Raw genomic sequence first — 6,000 nt, 5'->3', positions numbered from 1 at the left:
TTTTGAAAAATGAGTTTAAACGATACTTATTATTTGTTATTGGATCTGTAAGTCCCTATTTGACAAGACATGTAGTTAAATGACACCATGATTCTACTCTTAGTGTGATGCTGCTTATATGTGACATGTTTCGGGAGCAACAGCCATGGCCATCAACTTAGAAATGGATCAGGGGTAACTCTAAGAGGATGTTACATCACCTGGGGTACTATCATTATTGGAATTCATGAGTTGGAAAATGGTGTAGTCCGCAGGATTCAAGGAATGTGTCACTGTTGTGGCCACCAGCACCCAAAAGTTATCAAAGGTAATAACCTTAAATGTTGATATTTGTGCTTTCTTTTCTCTTAGGTATTCTTTCATAATGTTTTTTTTAGACGTGACTTCTGTAAAATTGGTCATTGAGTGAGATTTTTTACTACGTTGTTTTTGAAGAATTTACTAGTTTAGTATCGAACCCTCACGCTATCCCAGATTCTCCTTTTACTCTATAATTGGTTTTCCCATATTTGTTGACCTTACTTTTTCAGTAAGTTCCCCTTATTATTTTTATTGTTGTTAATGTTTTACTTGACAGAAAAATGGCATCATTAATCTCTGACATATCTAAGTAGAAGTTCTTCAACTTTTTATATTTTCTTAAGTGTATGTTTTGATTATGAACCTTACACATCCGTAGATATTAGCACTAAATGGGATAAAGCAAATATATTGCTTACTACTATTTCTATTTAGCTTTACTGATGACAACAATCGCTTAACAAGAGCAAGGGCTTCCCAACCATAAATGTCATCAAGATATGACACAGGTTAGAAGATTCTATCTATAATTATTCATTCTTTTCCATATTTTTTTTTAGTCTTGCTTGAAATATATCACTTTAATTATATTTCATTATGAATCATAATTTATTTATGAATAGTACCAATTACAATACAAATTAGTTGGTTAGAGGGCCTTCAATAATTAGTTGATTAACGAGACCTTTTTCAAGATGTAAGTAAATTGCATGGAGATCAATTTTTTTGTTAAAAAATAGTATATCGGTTAGAGTAGAAGCTCCCCAAGACACGTGATTGTAAGACCAAGAGGTGAAATCCATTTAGTACGTATCCTATGCCCATGAGCCTTTTGATTAATATCATTTCAAATCACAAAAATGTGACTCTTTTTTTAAAAAAACAAGGAGTTATGAGTTCCTTTATGAATTCTATTATTAGGTTTCATTTCTTAGGTTTCCCTTTATATGGAGTATTGATGACATTTGATAACTTAATGGCTTAATGTGAAACTTAACCTTCAGTTATTTTGATGAGTTAATGACGTCAATCGCATTGCTTGCGGTAAGATTGTTAACATGCGGAAATAAGGCTTCACACTAATTTTTGAGATGAATGGTTGATCAATCGAATTTTGTAATTGGTCCACTCCCAGTATCATTACTATAGAAACTTTCAAGATTAGTTGATTTACATGATTCGTTGATTCCTAAATACTAGTCTCACATTTGAATGCAACAACTTTTGCAATTACATCTTTTTCTTTTTCTAGTTTTTTATTTAGTAATTTTTGTCTTGGTACAAACATGTGCACTAGGAAAATTCTTAGTTATTTGTCCTGGTATTTGGTACAAGCATGTTTGTACCCAGTTAATGAGGCATAAAAATCTCACTAGGAAAAGGGTTATTACCGCCAATTAAATTTGAGTTCACATCAATACAAATTTTGCTTAAGTATCTCCTCTCCCACCCACCCCACCTTTTTGTTAACCAGTCCAATGAGTTACGAAAGGAAAAAGAATCTCTAAAAGTTGTGTTGTTCTTTTATATTTCTTTGTGAAATGCAACGTGTTGTATGCATCCGTAGATGTTCATGGTTTGAATGAGTTGGGAGAATCTTTGGAGTTGACTTTAAAGATTAAGCATCGTGATTGATTGTGATCAGTGTTGATTTAGGATGGGATTAAGTAGCAAATGTTGTATCTCTGTTTGGTTTGGCTTTATTTTACAGAGATGCTCGATCAAGTCAGAGAAGCAGGTAATTTTCTTTTCTTACCAAGTTTCCCTTCCTAATTTCAACATGCTCATGTCTAGGTATAAATCTTAGATAGTAGTTTTATTTTAATAATTTATCTAAGTTTTTTCTGGTGATTGTTGTAAATATTGTTGAGCGCCTCATACAAAAATAACTACTAAACCATCTTCTTACAGTTCTATCCTTCTTAATGTTTAGTTAAGAAAGAAAACTTACCCCTAGCTTAAACATCTGATGATTTGATGAATAATGGATTGAATGTTTTAACATCTTTCTTCTAGCTAAAATGAACTGATTGTGTTTTGGTTTTCATTTGATGCTCGATAGCTTAGTAATATTCTATTCATGGCTGCATATCAAAAGGATAAATTTTGTGTTTGGTATGTCTTGGTTAGAACACTTGGTCTCAAGTGGGTTGTAGTTGGAAAACTACTACTCATTATTTTCAAAATAATTCTGTGAAGTTTGTCTCATACTCATAGCCAACCATGGATATGGTTTAACATTTGGTTATGTTTCATAAACTGATATTTGAGTTGAATTGGTTTTTTGTTTGCACTGGAACATTGAAAAAGTTAAAGATAATTTTGCATAAATGATACATTTGTTTCAATCATATCAATAGGCTTGGGTGTAATGACCTACCTCTAATTTTCTTTTGCTGCAGCAGTTTACCCGTCTCATATCTATCTTAGATGGGGCAATTGTGAGTACAGATCAGGGTGTTATATAGGTGAGAGAATCTCATATTGGGACCAGGATAACTCACTTGGATTGATTTTTACTAGTAAGGAAGTTGTTATATTTTTCTCTATCTAAGTGATGTCACCGGAGGCCTATTGAAGTTATGTGAATCAGGTTGACTCAGATTGAAGTATAAGTATGTGTATAAGTAGGAGCAATAGAAGTTATGGATGAGATATGAGGGACCACATAATTGTGTCATTGGTAGTACTATGGTATTGCTCGATCAAAGATGTCAAAGCTATATATGTTATAAAGATTGTAAAGTAAGAAAGAAAATCTTCTTGGGTAGCTAGCTAAAGTTTGATATGATGCGTATAATACATGCAAAATAAATCATGTCTACCACAACACAAGAGGGCTAATAGTTGTAATTATGTAATAACTCTTACTTAATTACTCTGCTTTACCAATGTAATTTAATTCATTGTGCAGTGTTATACTTTTTTTTGTGCAACATATATTGATGTCTTTCTAAGATTGGTTTAATTTGACGCCTAGAGGGCGTGCACTATGCTAGTTTCAATAATACAACAATAAATAGATAAATAATTTGAATATAAAAAATAGAAGCCACCCTTCATCGCAGAAACATGGAATCAAACTGGAGCTTCAACTTAATAATTTTTTCAACGTATTTCACTAAGACATATACACCAACCATCATTTTGAGTTATCTAATCATAGAAACATAAACGATATTTGGAGTTGGGTTAAAACACACAAACCACCCCCCAACCCACCCCATGAGTCAATTAAGATTTATGTAGCACCTAAAAACCGGTTTCCTACTCTAGATCGGTATTTCACACATTGCACTGAATCTAACTAAAAACACCCAAGGTCCATATCTATATAAATGAGTACATTTTAACAGTGTTTTCAAATCCAAAATGACTCTCAAATACTCACAAAAGTTATAACAACCAATTCAAATAATATACTTCATAAAATCAACAACAATAAGAATGTCAATGTTCGACTATAGAGAAACAAAATTTGCAACATGCTAGACTTCAAAATAATTAGCTTCAATCTAAATAATATAATTTACGTTGTTTGAAAATTGGTGGGGAGATCATCTAAACTGATCATCTAAATAATATAATTTACGTTGTATGAAAATATTTTTTTGTGAGAATGATCTTCATGGTGGGGAGATCATCTCCACAAAGAATTATAATATTTAAATATGTTTAACCATGTAAAAATTAGTGTTCATTTTTTAGCTTTTTATCTAATGGTCCAAATTTTTTGTAAGCATGTTCTAAGGTTAGATTTCTTTGAATGAATTGAATTTTTGTGAGCATGTTCTCCATGGTAGGGAGATCATCTCCACAAACATTTAGCCTTTTATTCAACTTTTTAAGTCACGATTTTGCTTAGATTAATTTACAATATGGCTAGAATGTTGCTACAGTGAATGTGCCTCTATCCCTCCCCATATATATATAAGTAAAGCATTGGTGTTTAGAGTCCAACTTTGTTCACATATCATATTCTTTAGTTGTTTTAAACTTATTATATATAGGAGATGACCATGCACCAAGGGTTCATAATCAAAGGGTCCTCCATAGGCGAGCCTAAAGTATAGACATAATCAAATAAAAAGGTGCATATCTGTGCTCTTGCCACTTTGTTTAATTTAACCGAGCCCGTTATATGAACTCCACCACCTAAAGTAGATTTATAAGATGAATTGAAGGCTAATTTTTGGTGAAGATAGTTTTCTCATAATTGAGAATCTTCCTACCATACATACAAAAAATCAGCCCAAACAAAAATGTTTAACATTATCAAAAGTTGTTTTGAAATTTGAAAATTTTGAACCATTGGATAATTTTATAATATTGTAAACAAATTTTGATGCGCCTAGATATCTTCAAGCATGCTGATTTTTTTGAAAGATGATCATTATTGTGGGGAAAACATCTCCACCAAAAATCAGTTTCTAATTCATTGTTTTTCATGGTGGAGTGTTTTTGGAGTTCGTATAAGTGAGCGGAATTCATATAACGGGTTGGTTAACTTAAACTCAATATGTTTTACATTAAGAATTTGCGTTATGAAAAACTAGCTTTAACGTGTGGCTACACCACTCGATCCCCACTAGGGCAAGGGACTTGAACCCAAACTTGAATATGTCGGGTTCGGATACATTTCTCTAACCATATTTAAATTCATGTCGGATACGGATACATGTTATGGGTAATTTTTAGTGTTACCCAATCGGGTTTAGGGTTCAAATTTGGATTTGGATGAAAATATTTGCAAAAAATTCAAATTCGGATTCGGGTTCGAATACTATGAAAAAAAATTCATATTCGGATTTGAATATTGGCATATCTAATCCGAACCCGACCCATTCCCTACCCTAATCCCCACAATTCATTTCCACTTTATGTTCTTGTATGCACAACTTTTTCGAAAAAGACCGTGTGTAGATTATGCCCCTATATTTAAGAACCTGTTTTGTAGTACATCTAACATGTTCTCAATTGTAAACAGTGGCAGAGCCATGTACACGCCAGGTAGGTAGAGAAACATAAACGATATTTGGAGTTGGGTAAACGATATTTCACACATTGCGCTAGTCCACGATATGTTATTAAAATATTAAAAACATTTGCAATGAATTCATACAACTAAAAAGCGACAAAAAAACAAAAAAAAAAACCTACATTAGTAATAATGATAGCGTGTGTTCATTTTTTAGTTTTAAAACTCAATTGTGCATGCAAAAATCTAAAGAATTAAAGTTATTATTTCTTCATTGATTTTTATCATACCATTAGTGGAGTTAAACATCTCCAGATTAGGGACTAGGGCCTTAGCAAGCGGATACAACTGTACGTGTCTTTTATCGATTTAAACGGGGAGATTTCTGTTCGGCCCTGTCATTTGCTCTCCAATGACCAGCATATTTTAGACACTTAGTGGATGTATATTAATTAACTTCAAGTAATTTGACTAACAATAACATGATATATTTACCTTTAACCTAACCGTATGCTTATAAAATTTTTGTTAGCGCATCAACCGACAGAGTTTCAAGAAAAACGTTATAAAATCTATTGAAGCATAAGTAAATGGTACTTGGATGTAGTTCTAAAATGATCAATGCAAGATAATTCAGAGAATAAGCATCAACTTGATAAACGCCTCCATGTAGAGTTGAATGGTAGAAAAAGATTCATTCACAGATAAAGCATAGATGACTG

Source organism: Coptis chinensis, chromosome 2 (genome assembly GCF_015680905.1).
Source record: "Coptis chinensis isolate HL-2020 chromosome 2, ASM1568090v1, whole genome shotgun sequence".
Taxonomy (NCBI): Eukaryota; Viridiplantae; Streptophyta; class Magnoliopsida; order Ranunculales; family Ranunculaceae; genus Coptis; species Coptis chinensis.
Note: the sequence above shows the minus strand (reverse complement) of the source record.